A 15158-nucleotide genomic window follows, 5' to 3' on the forward strand; every position below is an offset into this window, starting at 1 on the left:
CGCGTGAAGCGTGCTCCCCTTCTGCCGGCCCAGGAAGACACCGACAACGCTGTCGCTCCAGGAGCATTTAAAGGGGAAGCGTGGTCGTCTGGTGCGGGCCCAGGAAGACATTTCAATGCTGTCTCTCCAGGAGCCATTGAAGGGTAAGAAACAAACTGGCGTTCAGCAAGCCGGGCATGTGCAGTGGAGGTGGGGACGGCGCAACAACGAGAACGACACGGACGTTCAAGCCGCGAACATGAGAAGCTAAGCCTCTAATAAATGGTTCATCATTCTTCGCTATGGTTCGCGTCGTCTTTGCTGCGGCCACGTTACAATCCAAGGAAGCATTTATTCCATTTTGAACCGGGAGTTCCCGACCACCATCTTAACGTTTACCAATTTCCCAGTGCCTAAACTTTGAAATGAGCGCCAAGCTTATTGAAATTTTACTAGCACCTTGCAGACCAACAGGAGAGAGAAGTCGGAAATGCCCCGTGATTGTGCTTCTTATTGCAAGTGGACTGCTAATCTTGCAGGGAACGGCAGAGCCTTTGGCACGCTATAAATATTTTATTGAAGGAAGCATACAATCGAAACGAAAGCAGCACTTCTCATTCACGTAGCAAATGGTTTGTGCTTTTGAAGGATGTGAAATCTAGAATACATAGCACTGCTTAGTCCAAGTTTACTCCCACGGCAGATAAGGAAAACATAGAGAACGAGATTTTAGTACGCTACCCTTCTCATCCCTCATTACGGCATCATTCTTCGACAAGCTGCAGCAGAACCATTTTCCTGTTATGAATGTTATTTAAAAATTTTAGATTCAATATTAAACCACCACTTCTCGAGTGCTACACAGACCTTTCCTGCTGTTGCAGTGTTTGTATTTGCAATTGAGTACAGTAGAATTTTGTATTTTGCAACTGCAGACTTAAAAACCGAGAACTTAGGACAGTTCATTGGCAAGGCGCAGCAGATATTGCTACCTGCTACACATGTTTTCAAACACGAAGCATTGATTCACTTTGGAAGAGGCGATTCTTTCTCACTACAGTACAAAAGCCTCCTGTTGCAGTGCGAAAACAATGGATTGATTACTGCGGCTCATTTGTATTTTACTCGTGCTATGAAGGCAAATCGAGCATTTCGGACACGCACGTTTACCACGACTCCAAATACGAAAGGGCTGAGCTCAACTTCAACAAGGTGCCCCCAGCGTTTGGCAATTATGAATGTTTACATTAAAAGCTTTATCAAGTTTGCAAGGTGCACTTTGCAAGTGCTACGCTAATACTTTTTGCTCTTTCAGAGTGTAAATGATGGAATTAGCACTACTTCTTATTTATATTTTTCTCGCAATGCGCAGGTAGACTTAAAGGCACAATTGACATTCTATGCACACAGAACCTCTTATTGCGAGTAATCGTTGTTGTTCTTCAATTAGGTGTGACTGTGCCTTTTGCTTGTTTTAAATAGCTCCTTGGAAAAAAGCCTTGATTTAGTTCTGATGTTATGAAGGTCCATTTCTCAAGCATTACGCCAACCTTTCTGCTCTTGGTTGCGCATCCTGGAATAAGTTCTGTGGCCTACTGCTCTTTTCAGCTTTGCGGACGCCAAAAAATAGATCGCTCGAACACCACGCATTCTATGACTTACAACCCACACGGGGCACCCTGAGTATTCAAGGCGATTGTATTGACGACACTGTGGAACGAGGTCCCAAGCATAAGCTGCAACCAACCATGGTGATCTCTTTATAAGTGGTGAGTAAGGAACCAAAAGCAGAGGCAGTAGGAGCCTTGGTCAAGCTCTGGCCGATGGGCTCCCTCTTTGTTGAGCACTCGTCCTGGTCTGGGACCTCTCTCGCCATCTGGGTAAACTGAGCGCAGAAAGAACATAGGCCCCCCTATTTTGTTTTCGAGTCCATATGGTAAATTAACTTCCCCTAACCCTGAGTGGACTTTGAAAGGGGTCCGCACCGAAGTAGTTTTTCCACCACTTCCACCAATCGCCCTCACAAAACCTGACATCTTACCCCGCTGTTTGATAGTTGAGTCTTTAAACCAATTTAAGCCTTCTTCTGCCAAATCCGTATTTGTAGTTTCCACATTTATCGAAGGCACACTTGACAGGACTTCTGTCGCCAAAATCGTAGTACTGGTGAAGTCCTAGTTGAGGTCATCACGTTGCCGAAAGCCAAAACTGTGCTTCGCAATACCCGCATGGCAGATGGGTATATCAGTGACACTTTATCGCAGCCTCGACAGCTCCCAGCAAGGGATATAACCGCCATATCGCCTAACTTATGCAGAAAAAGATCTACTCGAAGGACTAGAAGACAAAGGTGGAGAGCAGTAAGGCGCAATTTTGTGATAAAAATAATCAAGCATGACGGATATCTATCTATCTATCTATCTATATATATATATATATATATATATATATATCTCTCTATATATATATATATATATACATATATATATATATATATATATATAAATAAGGGTTGGCAGTCGAGAAAACCTCGGAAAGCAAAGGGGAGGATGTGGTAGATCATTGAAACAGATTAAGAATTTGGAAAGAAAGAAAGAAAGTGAAGAAAAAATGCCCGCCAGGTGGGATCCGAACCCACGACCTCCAGAATACCGGTCTGGTGCGATAACCACTACGCTACCGGCGGGGCGATTTTCCCATTCACTTTCTGGGGTATTTATGTTAGGTATGTTTGTTTCCTGTGCTTGGGGGTGGTAGCCAGCGCCATTCGGACTAATGGGGGTGAAGGGTATATATATATATATATATATATATATATATATATATATATATATATATATATATATAAATATATATATATATATGTATATATATATATATATATATATATATTTATATATATATATATATATATATATATATATATATATATATATATATATATATATATATATATATATATATATATATATATATATATATATATATATATATATATATATATATATATATATATATGCAGAAACTGTACCGCCTGAGAAATAGGGCAATGCATGCGAACGGTGGTGGCGCATGCACACATATTGGCAAAAAGACATATCCGGATGGACCATGGAAGCCAAACAAAAACGGAGTTATTTAAGATGGCTTCCCCTTAAGATGAACAGCGTACAGGGAATATATGCAATGAAAGATATGAGAGTAAAAACGCAATAAGAACGAAGGACAAAGGTTTTTGTTGCTATTGCTTCTCGCCGAAATAACAACACAAAAGTTAGTCGTACATCATGAGGACAAGTATAAAAAGATCAAATTATCACATGACAAGCTCACGAACATGCATGCGAAAGGGAGTTGGGAAATTATTAAATATATTTGAGTGTTCAGAGAACCGTTTGTACAAACACTGAATTCGGAAGAGAGGTCACAAGCCACGCAGGCATTTCGGAACATAAAAAAACACGTGCTTTCTGGTCAATTTCTGTTGCACATAGAGTGGAACATGCAGTAGCACTATTACACAAGACACTGCGCCGTAAATAAGTTTACATAGATAAAAGAGATCCGCCTAATTCCTCCTGGCTACTTCATCGTAGCATTATTTCAGATGATTCAGAGAAGTTGTCACCGACGAAGCAGTGGCTAAAGGTAGATATAAACTGTATGAACCAGATTTAGGGGAAATCCCCAAGGTGGAGTAAGTTTCTACGAAGGAAAGTTTAACATATACCCCACTCCATCCATGTGGCTGCATTGAGGTGGATTTCAAACTTCTTTTCGCAGATATAATTTTTTTAACGCCGTGAATAAGCATACAATTTGGATTACACGTGCTCTTCCTATGAAGAGAAGCAAACTCAAGGTGCAGGCAGCAAATAGTGGTGTAGAGCTTCATGAAAGAATGTGATCTACTTCTCATTGCTATCCTACAATATCACGATAGAAAACTAAGAGCACTTCGGATAACACATAGTATGCCTATAATTGATTGCTTACCTGTTCATAGAGGAGCAATTCAGAGCTTTCGCCTGCTATAAACGCTATCATTCAAGCAAACATTCTTTTTTAAATGCAAACGCCATGACCACTACGTTTATATTTTATGCACTTAAGGTGGTGAATCCCAGAAGTCAGTATCGCTTCCAATTTCTAGCTTGCTGACAGTGTGGACAGGAAAAACAAAGCACTTTGGACACCCATGCATACTACTACTCATATTGTGAGTTAGCTGTATTGTTGATTACCCAGAAGGATTATTCTTTCTTTTTAAGCTTTCTTGCTTGCTCTCATTGAAACAAACATTGAATCAGTTAGGAAGTGTAACTTCTCGAACATTACATAAACATTCTGAAGTTGCAGTTGAAAATCCTCAAACGAGTAGCGCTGCTATTGCTGCACAACTGCGCAAAACATTATTGCCATTTTCCTCTGTCGGGCGTAATGGTGTTTTCCTCAAGCAGACGCAAAAACGCATTTTTGCTTATATTTTTTCATTCAAAGAAGCACTTTTTGAATCTAAAAGCAACCCTTCTTGATATCTATGGTGAAATTTTCGATTCATGTAGTGTGCAAACATTGAATCAGCAGCGCCGCCTAATGCAGCATCGCTATCAGTGTACCCACGAAAAACAGATAGAACATCGTACATCGACGCTCACCGAAACTCTTATCTCAGGTAACTGCGTTGTTCTTCGACAAGTGGCAGCAGATCCGTTTCCCAGTTGGTGCTGTTTTCATTCAAGGAACTGTTTTTTTTTTGTTTCTACGAGGCCGCGCTCACGTACTACGCTAAAGCTTTTGCTCTTGTTTCGCGCACACAATTAATTTAGTTTCGCGGCCTAATGTTCAATTACACGCACATCACATACAAGAACCAAGAGTGATTGGGATTTGAATTCTTCCTACACCCCTTTTGCAAGTCCAATCGTCGCTCGTTCGCAATGCACAGTGAAGCCCATTTTCTGTTATAAATGTTTTATGTAAGGGAAGCATTCAGCCAATTGGAAAACGGCACTTCTTAAACATTATGTTGATATTTACTGCACATGCACTGTCGAAACCTCTGAAAGCGTACCGCCGCTTTTTGATATTTTACTCTTAAAAAGCAGACAAAAAAGAGCAATTCTGACATGCCACGGTAATGTGCTTCTCTTTGAAAATTACGATATTGTTTACTTCAGAGGTGCAGCAGAGGCTTCAGAGCGTCAAAAATGTTTCATGCAAGCAAGCACTGCTTCCGTTTGGAATCGAGACTACTTGAGCATTGCGGAGACATTTTATGTTCTTAGAGTGTCGAAACACTGGAATGAGTACGGCCGCCTATTTTTGTTTTAACTGCATTGCACAGAAAAATGTTAGATCGCACTTCGGACATCCATGCCTCCTAAGCCACATAGAGTGAACTGACTAACCCTTCATCTGCAAGCCGCAGCGGAGCACTTTGCCTGCCGTGTATGTTTTCAAACAAACTTCTTTCAGTGTGGAAACGGCCATTCTAGAGCACTACGCTACTATATGCTGCTCTTGAAGTGCGTGACCCCTTTAATAAATACGGCCATTTAACGCGTCATACGTAGACTATAAACCAAAACCAATGTGAACCTGTACGCCTACTGGGGCTCTTCCCACAAGGTATTAACGCCGTACGTCGACAACGCGAAGCAGAAGCTTTTAACCATTTTATACGTTTTCATTCCGAGAAACATTGAAGCATTTATTCAGGTCTCTACTTATTACACAACTGACACAGCTGACTCAAAACACAGTAGAATAGGCAGTGAATGCCCTGCCACTTCGACCAATTGCAAAAAACTGAAAATCGAATTATTAGAACAATTACGCCCACCTCCCCTCGCGGGAACCCTCGTGTGATGCGATGCTGAGGGGGGTTCAAGCGCAAGCGGAGAGCAACCATCGACCGAAAGGCTGCCGGAGAGTGGCACACCGGTTACATGCGCAGCGCGCCCGAAGGAGAGGAGACCGCGGAGAGAGAGAGAGTGCTGCACAAGCGCGGCACCGCGCGCAGCACCGCCCACCGGCGGAGTGAGAGCGCGCTGGGCCGTACACGCTCTCACACGGACACGCGCCGGCGCCAATGTGTCTGCCACGGCTATGACGCACCACAATCCAACACAATCCACTTTATTCCAATGCAATCCAAATCTAATCCAATCCAAGTCAAGCCAAGCCCAGCCAAGCCAAGCCAAGCCAATCGAATCCAATCCAATGCCTCGCAAGAGAGTGTTCGCTATCGGAGAGGAGAGTGGGAGAGTGGCTGCGGACAACAACGGACGCACATGGACAACAACGGACGCACGCAGGAAGGACAGGGCCGCCGACAAGAGATGCTCTGAGCGTCGCATCTAATAACAAACTTTCAATCGACCTGAAGATAGTACCCCAAGGGCCATATTTTCATAGCAATGCTCAAAATACAACTGAAAATATATCATGAAAAAAAAGAGGATCTAGCAGACATTTATATCGTGTAGACACAAGGGCACGAGTTTCTGGAGGGTACCGTGGCGGCTGATCCCGCCGCCCAAGGCCCTTCCGAGCGGGCAACTATTACTAAACTCAGCACCATCGCAGATGAGCATGCTTCTTCATCGTAGCTGTTCGCACCCATTATACGACGCAGCAGGGATATCTTTGAACACAACATGTTACCCCGAACAAAACACCCACCTCTTCCCCCGGAACTCAGCAAATTCTAAGAAATTCGAATGAAAAGACTCACCCCTGCCTCAAGAATTAAAACTGCAAGTTCTGCCCGACGCCCAACCCTCTCACCCAAATGGTATGGGAGTGCAATGATATGAAGAAACTCTCAGCAGCCCTGGCGCTGTGAATGGAGCCGTGGGAGAATCTGCTTGGCTGCGAGGTGCTGGGAAACCATCGCGGCATGGTGATATGGGCCTGAGAAGCAGCTGAACGCGATTGCATTCCGTTCTAGAGACGCCGTCAACCTTGGATGATCTACGTTAAAGCATCGAACATGAGCCTTTATTCCTTTTTTGGGCAACACCCATTTATTCCGCTCTCTCTCATCGAAGGAATCTTTGAATCTCCAGGGCAGTTCTCGAGCCTAACGCTAACATTTGATGCTGTAACAGTATGTAAACAATGGCGGGACCACCACTGCTGATGGCTATTATACTCGTGCAGCGCAGACAGAAAACAAAAATATCATTCTTGTCATCCGCGCATGCTACGGCTATAATATGGAGTAATCGGTGTTTCTCTTCTACAAGGGATAGCTGTCTTTTGCTACCATGATTGTTTTTACATAAAAAAACATTGATTCAATTCCTAAGCGACACTTCTACAACACTACACCAAAAGTTTGTATCGGCCACTTCGTCATCAACAGCAAGCGCCCACCATCATCATCATCGGCCGCTGCCTCCATCGTGAGCAGCGCGGGGCCTCGACACACGGCGAGTCACGCGCCTCAGAACATCATGGCTTCCGCGGTGCTCGGCCGCACTCCACAGGCGCTCTCCGAACTGTGAATAAATGTGGGCTAGGCCTCACCAGTTCATTCGGCCGCCTACAAGTTCTCCCTTTGCAGCGCGTAAACCCAGGAATGAGTACTGCGGCTTGTTTGTATTTTACAACTGCGTACATATAGAAATGGAGCATATAAAAATGAAGCAAGTAGTCCTCTAACCAAATTTTAACTTCGTAGTACTTTGACAGGGGTGACAGAGCCTTTTTTGTTTGTTATGAATGTCTCCAATGCTCTCCATGTCTCGAGAGGGCGAATAGCCTCGAGGTGATGCGTCTACGAGACCGGCGGGCGATGCGGGGTAGCACTGTAGCTGGCGATGCTTAGCTCAGCCGTCGGTGTGGGACAGACTTCTTGCGGAACAAACTGGCATTACGATGGCCTCAAAGGTTAACTGGTAATGTTCAGTAGTGCCCTGAACCTTGCAGTGGGTTCTTGCACCTTGTACCTTGCAGTTGGTCCTTGTCCAGTGGTGGCTGTGTTGTTGCAAAAGTAACATATGGGATGACTTCGACCCAAGTGTTATGTACAATGTCGATGTACATATACGGCATATCCACGATAGTCTTGTTCAGACATTCCGTAAGTCCGTTCGTAAGGGTGTGTTGGGCCGTCGTTCTTTGGCGATCCAAGTTGCTGTAGCGTAAGATTCCTTGCATAGACCCCGCGGTGAAGGCCGCTCTGCGGTCCGTGTTTTGTACCACAGGTGCTCCATGTCACAGCACAATTTGCTTCATGAAGAACTTCGCCACTTCTTGTGCAGTCTCCCTCGGAAGAGCGGCCGTCTCTGCTTAGCAAGTTATGTAGTCTTTCGCTACGCAATTTACTTGTTCTCGGATCGAGACGTACGGAATGGGCCCAAAAGATCCATTGGAATCTGTTGGAAGGGCTTTTATTGGACGGTGATTGGCTGCAGAACTACGGCAGGTTCCGTCGGCGGCGTTTTTCGTCTCTGGCAGCCACGGAAGTTCCGAAGGTATTGGGTTATGTCATAGGTAAGGGGGGGCCAGTAGCACCTCGCCTGGATTTTTTTAATAGTGCGAGCTGTGCCGAGATGTCCGCCAAATGGTTCGACGCGGCATGCTTCCAAAATTTCGTCACAAAGGTCTGTAGGGATGAGAAGAAGTTAAATTGTTCTCTTTCCATGGCTGAAATTCATCATTACGAGGACGGAGGTTTTCAGGATGAATGCTGGTAAGTTGCTTTTGAAAACGTTAGGCACGGAGACGGTGCGTCCTACGAGGTACTACATCATTACGCGCAAGTCGGGGTCGGCGCGCTGCTCGGCGGCTATATCGCCCTCCATCATGACTCCAAAAAACAGGCTGTCTTCATTGGAGTCTTCTGAGTCTGGTCGATGAGTCCCCAGCCAGGCAATTGGCGACCGATTGTTTCTTGTCGGATTTAGAGGTGATTGTAACGTCAACTCCGCCGCCCACGTCATCCAGAGGTAATAATTACAAATTGGGTAGCGAACACAGCGCATGGTGGTATGCAACAACCTCGAACGGCCTATTATACACGGATTGGCGAAATTTTGAAATGACCTTTATAATTCTGAGGCACCCTTTTTTGGTGGTTGAGTAGTTTTCTCCTCTTTCAAAAGACCAGGGCTGTCAAAGGCGATTACGTTTTCGCAAACGCTTTGCTTTTCGACGAGGATGGCACCCAACCCTTCATCACTGGCGTCCGTGTGCATCTCCATTTTGGCGTTTGCGTCGTAATGAGCGAGAACGGTTGTGTTTTGCAGTCCTTGTTGTAGCTCGCTGAATGATTTTTCTTGGGCGTTTACCAAGTTAAAAGGGGTGCTATCTCTCGTCAAACGGCTTAGTGGCGCTGCAACACACGCGAAATTTGCGGAGACCCTCAGTATCACGCGCACAGTCGGAGAAATCTTTGCACGCCCTTCTTGTATGTCTTAATGGGTAGTTCGCAATTGGTGAAGACTTGCTGGGTCATCGAGGATTCCCGCGGCGTTGAAGACTTGGCCCCAAAACTTCAGTTCCTCGTACGCAAAGCGGTACTTTTCAGGCTTACGCGTTAACGTAGACAGACGATTGGCCTCGAGTAGAGATCCAACCTTGCAAGGTGTTCATCGAAATTTCGGGCGAGTACCCCGACATCGCCGAGGTATGCGAGGCAGGCGCGCCACTTCAGGCCAGCTAGCACCGTGTCCATGAATCTTTGAAATGTTTCTGGTGCCCTATACAGTCCATACGGCATCACCTTGAACTCGTATTGTCTGACCGGGGCCATAAATGCCGTCTTCTCTCGGTCTTTCTGTCCACTTCAGTGTGCCAGCAGCCGGTCTTCAGGTCCATCGATGAGAAGTGCTTCGCGTGGTGGAGGAGGTTGAGGGTGTCGTAGATTTGGGGCAGGGGGTACAAGTACTTTTCAGTGATTTTGTTCAGCCGCCGGTAGTCAATCCAAAATCATAGGTTGCCGTCTTTTTTCTTCACCAGACGACCGGGTTAGCCCAGGGGCTTTTCTATGGCCCTGTAATGTCGTCACTGAGTATGTCTTCCCCTTGTGTCCGGAAGGATTCTCGTTCCAGTGAAGTCACGCGTTACGGTGACTGTAGGGTAGGTCGGGCTCCATCTCTCGTTAGTATTCGATGCTTTGCTAGCACCCTGTGCCACAATTTTCAGTTCTATATAAAACACTAACTGTAGGGACGCCGCAAAGTCAAAAATTTCTTTCGGTTTTTTTGGGGTAGCGCCGGGTTCACGTCGAAGCGATTTGGAAGCTTGACGGTGTCTTCGGGTGCGCGTTCAAAGCTGCCCACAGCGATCAAGTCAATTGCTTCTTGTGCTTCTTTGAGGAATGCAATTGCAGGTACCTCGTTTAAATGCTGGTACTCCTATGTAAAATTGGTGAATAAAACTTGGGATTGCAATTGCTTCAAGCGCGAAATAACTCTAGAGACGTTGACGCCACGTTCAAGAAGCAACGCTGGGTCACTCTCTACGATAGTATAGAAGTAAGGAGCAGCATCTTCACAGTAGGCTGTGATCATCTAGAATGCGCGGGGTGCAGGGTGACAAGATAATTCGCAATCCTTAGGGCAGCACCCTGTTCGAGGTTCGCTTAAGGCGTCATGAAGTGATCAGGGGAAAAAGTTATCATCTTAGTTGGCAGGACGAATATTGCACCCCTGTCCGTCAAAAACACCATTCCAAGAATTACTTCACGGGAGCAGTTAGGCAAAATAACAAACTCAACAGGGTACGCCGTGCCGCCTCTGGTGACGTGCGGTGAGGACGTTCCAGTTGGGGTGACGAGATGGCCTCCCGCTGTGCGTATGTGGGGACCATCCCATGTGGTCGTAACGTTTTTTAGCTTAGACGCTAATGATCCTCTCGTCACCGAGTTTCCTGCTCCCGTGTCTATGACGGTGACTACATCAACTTCGTCGATGGACAACTGGACGTCGGACGCCGCCTTCCTCGAGTAGCGGGTTTGCCGGGGGGCGTATCTCGGCTTGTGCGTCTTGGAAATTGAGCACTGTGCGTCGTCGTTATCGTCATATTCTTAGCGACAGCCTTGGTCATGACGAATACGCGTCGCGCTGTTTGCGGTCGTCGTGTTCGGGGGTGATATCAGGGCTCAATCGATTCGTCTGCCTGAGGGCGTATAGTGTAGCACGGTGTTCGGTTTGTTCTTTCGTTGTGGGAGGGTTTTGTTTTTCCGCCGTTGTGCAACTTCACCTCCAGACGTTGCTGCGTTTAGTTTCCGCCGCGTGGGCTGGGGGATCTTCCACGTGCGAAATCACAAGTGCTGCGGCGGTTTTGTGACTCGTGTGGGTAGGAAACCGGCAAATAGTTTAAGCGGGCTGGTTCACGGCTTGTGTTGGACCAGTATTCTTTGATCTCTGATTGGCGCTAGCCGGACAGGGGGCGGGGTGCGTGGACGGATAACACTCGCAAACCGAGCCTGGTGCAGGGGTAGCGATGGTTGCTATCATCGGCCTCTCAGCAGCGGTAGCTTAGTGGACGATTATCGGGGGTTCGCCAAACTTATTTCTTCCTCGGCGTAGGGTATTGGGCGGCTGGGGGTCGCGAGGGCGACCATGGACGACGGTACTGTGGGGCTTTTTGACGACAGGTTGGATCAAGGTTGGGTCGACAAACAGCCGTGGTATAGGCCATGGCTTGTGGTTCGCGGTATGCTTTAGACGGATTAGAAGTTCCCAGTAGGTTTTGGACTTCTTGGGTTACGTCGGTCTGGGATGCGACTTGGGGTTGTGGCGTCGTTGGGAAAAAGGTCCTGAGTTCTTCGTGAACGACGGCCGGATGGTTTCTCGTAACTCTTCCGACATGAATCCAGGGGCGTTCACTCGGTTTGCCGAAAACACGTAGGGTGCTCGATCGTACTGCCTGGAACGCATGTCCACGGTTCTCTCGATCATTGATGCCTCAGTCATGAATTCAGGGACGGTTGTTTTGGATTTGCGAATGAGTCCAGCGAAGAGCTCTTGTTAAACAATCCGCATCAGAAAGCGCACCTTCTCCTTTGCCATTGCGGGGTCAGTTTGTCGGAACAGCATTTTGAGCTCCTCAACAAACACTCACACGCTTTCGTTAGGGTGCTGGATTCCCTTGTGCAGCCTCAGCGCCTTCTTTATGCATGACACTTCTGAATGTTTTCAAAAGTTATATGTAGAAAATGCTCCATGATGATAGCGAGGGGTTGTGATCTTCAAACCAGCCTCGAGCGGCGTCTTCGAGGTAGAAAAACACTTGAATCAGGGTCTCTCTGTCTTCAACGTTTTAAAAAGTCTAATGCGCTGCAGCTTCTCCAGTCCCACGTTCGGGTCTTCACCAGGGGATCCTCCGAATGGTGGGCTGTCCTGAGGTTGCAGCGCACTTATGGGCGGATTGACTTCGTTGACCATGCTGCTGGTCTCGACGTCTTCCTTCTTTACTTTCGTCTGGAACACTCCGAGTTCTGGTGGGAGGCCTTGCTGTCGATGGCGGATACGATTGGGGCTTGCTTGGAGACTTGCACATTGTTAGGGTGCATGTACGAAGCACCTTCATCCGATGTCACGTAGCCACAGAAGTCACAGTTGTCTTCAAGAAAAACAGGTTTGTTGGAGCGAAATTGTGCTACCCTAAAAGCTCAAAGAGTACACTGGAAGGCGATGCAGCATTCAACAAAGTGACGTGCGTGGGAGAGTGTCGGTGAATCGAATACCGCGGTGTCTGTTCTGCGGGCTCTTATGTTTCGGCGCGAGTGTTTCTCGAACCGTGAATGTACATCCACAACATTGTAAATCAAGCAAGGTAATTCCAGGCTGGTGACGTTAGGGCAAAACGCTCTACTTATCTGAATAAGATAACCTGTGGGGCATAAAATAATTGGAACATGCGCTTCGCCTGGGGAACCTATAACACAGCCGGGCAGCAAAAATCTTATATATAAACAAACCCAATGCGCTGTTGTTCGCCGCAATATCGTGCTGTCGGACGCGCGATTTAGCATAGAAAGAGCGAATGTTCGGCAGCGGCACTCCACCCGATATACTTCCGAACACCAACATCCACAAGAATACGAATATTCTGTGCCCGGTCGCTTGCCATGCTTCAGCTGAATGCCTCTTCCCGAAAAAAAAAAATCTTCCCCAAAGTAGTAGGTCGGCCATTCTTTTTCCGAACATCGGCCGCCGAAAGAAACGGTATATTTTTCAGCGCCTACCTGCCGTTGTGTTTCCGAATAAGGGGGGCCGCAGAAGCACCGAGATGCAGGTGGCTGTATTTTGCCTGTTAAGTGTAATATCAGTGGCTGCCGGACAATGGATGCTGGCTGGATATGCCTGAATGCGGCCATAGGCGGGCTGGTATTGAGACACACTTTCGGTTCTACCTGGATAGCCGCCAATATAACTATGTTGAAACATAAACACACACGAGGTTCCCAAACAGTTATAGTGCAATACAAATCTCATTGCAATAAGATTTCTCCGCACAAAGCAACAAAGTTTAAAAACAACAAAAAAAAACTTCACCAAACATCAATAAAGAATTACTAGGCAACAAGTGGCTATCCATAATAGAGCGGTGTACTAAAAGTGGACACTGATATTTTGACAAACTCTACTCCGTGCGAAAGGTTGTTTAGATAGAAGAGAAAAAGGCAACACAAAATTTTTGTGCCGTAGTCTGTGCAATCCCGTGGCATTTGCGAGCATTAAAATAAGGCAAGTTGCGCTGATATTACTTTGGAGTTATTCAGGAAGAAAATGGTGATTTTTTCTTTGGTTACTTTCATATCGTTTCATCACTGTGGTTCCGTAATATTCAGGCATTGCCAATAAATTGATATGTTGAAAAATAGACTTACTGTGGCTATCATATGCCGCTTTTACAAATCTTCTGGCATCTGTTTTTGCACTGCATTAAGTTTAGGGACATCGAATTTAATGGTTGTGCCCTACAGCGGATGAGAATACTTCGCGTACGATATAAGTAACAATGTGATACCAGGAAAAGTCCAAGGACAAAGAAGTGGAAGATGAAGTAACCAGGGATAACAAGGCCAATACCCCAACGTGGATATGCGCCACAGAGACGTGCGGGAAAGAAGACGAATACATGAAATGACGGAACTCAGGCCCAGCTGGAATTAGGGTGCACTAAAGAAAGGTGACATCCACCCAGTGGCGACGCCCATGCAGCAGTGCTTGGACGTTACCAGCTCTGCCGGCCCAGCGGGCCCCGCGCCATAGGGCCGGACACCTGTCGACCTCCAGGCACTCGAGATTCGCGCTGGGTAACCTGGTCATTGTTCCTTCTGTGGAGGCCACCACGCCGTCGGGCGTACCACCTGCTGCTCCAACATACCGAGGTACCCGTGCCTTGCGCCGGGGAGCCTTGGCTCGGGCCAATTCATCGGGCCAACCACAGTCCATGGTGAATCTACCGTTCCTGCCAGTCAAGACAGCGGTCCCAAAGACCCGACCGCTACTCTATGGCTACTGGGCACCACAGAACTAGAAGACTTCGGGGAAGGCTACTCGTCTACCAGGCATGCGCCTGGCAACGCACCTGAAGAACTGTGAGGTATTTATTTGTCTTATTAGCGACATTGGGCTGGTATCAGAACTATTGTTATTTTGCCCGGACCATTCCATTAAGCTTTCCTTCTTGAAGAGTGTGTGTTTATTGTCACTCCCTTTGCTGCGTTTTCTGCGTCTTGAGTTTTTGAGCACGTTTAAAATTGTTTCTGGTTTCTCTCGTGACCCATATTTTCTCTCATTATTTGCTTGTCACGTGTGCATCGTCTCGTTTTTCATAACATCCGAACACTGACATCATCACAATTGGCTTCAGCGAGAGGACCTCTCAATAACATCTCGACAGGTAATGAGACCAGCACACGAGAACGGCGGTGATGGATGGCATCACGGTGCTGTAGCATCTTATCGCTGCGGGCAAACAGCTAGGAACGAGAAATGCTCGACTTCGTGTATGGTTGGAGCCCAAGCGCTCAAAGCTTGATGACCAGAAAAAGGCTGAAAGGACAGCACTTAGGGCACAGCATGAACGGCCGCTCGATGCACTTGAAGCTCAACGGGAAGAACTACTGCGGCAGATAAAAGCTCGTGAGTCATTCCCAGTCATAAGAAATGGTGGTGTAAGTTACTCCGAGATTGCCTCTCTCGACTTAG

Source organism: Haemaphysalis longicornis, unplaced genomic scaffold (genome assembly GCF_048455015.1).
Source record: "Haemaphysalis longicornis isolate Haplotype H1 unplaced genomic scaffold, Haemaphysalis longicornis Haplotype H1 scaffold_11, whole genome shotgun sequence".
Classification (NCBI taxonomy): Eukaryota; Metazoa; Arthropoda; class Arachnida; order Ixodida; family Ixodidae; genus Haemaphysalis; species Haemaphysalis longicornis.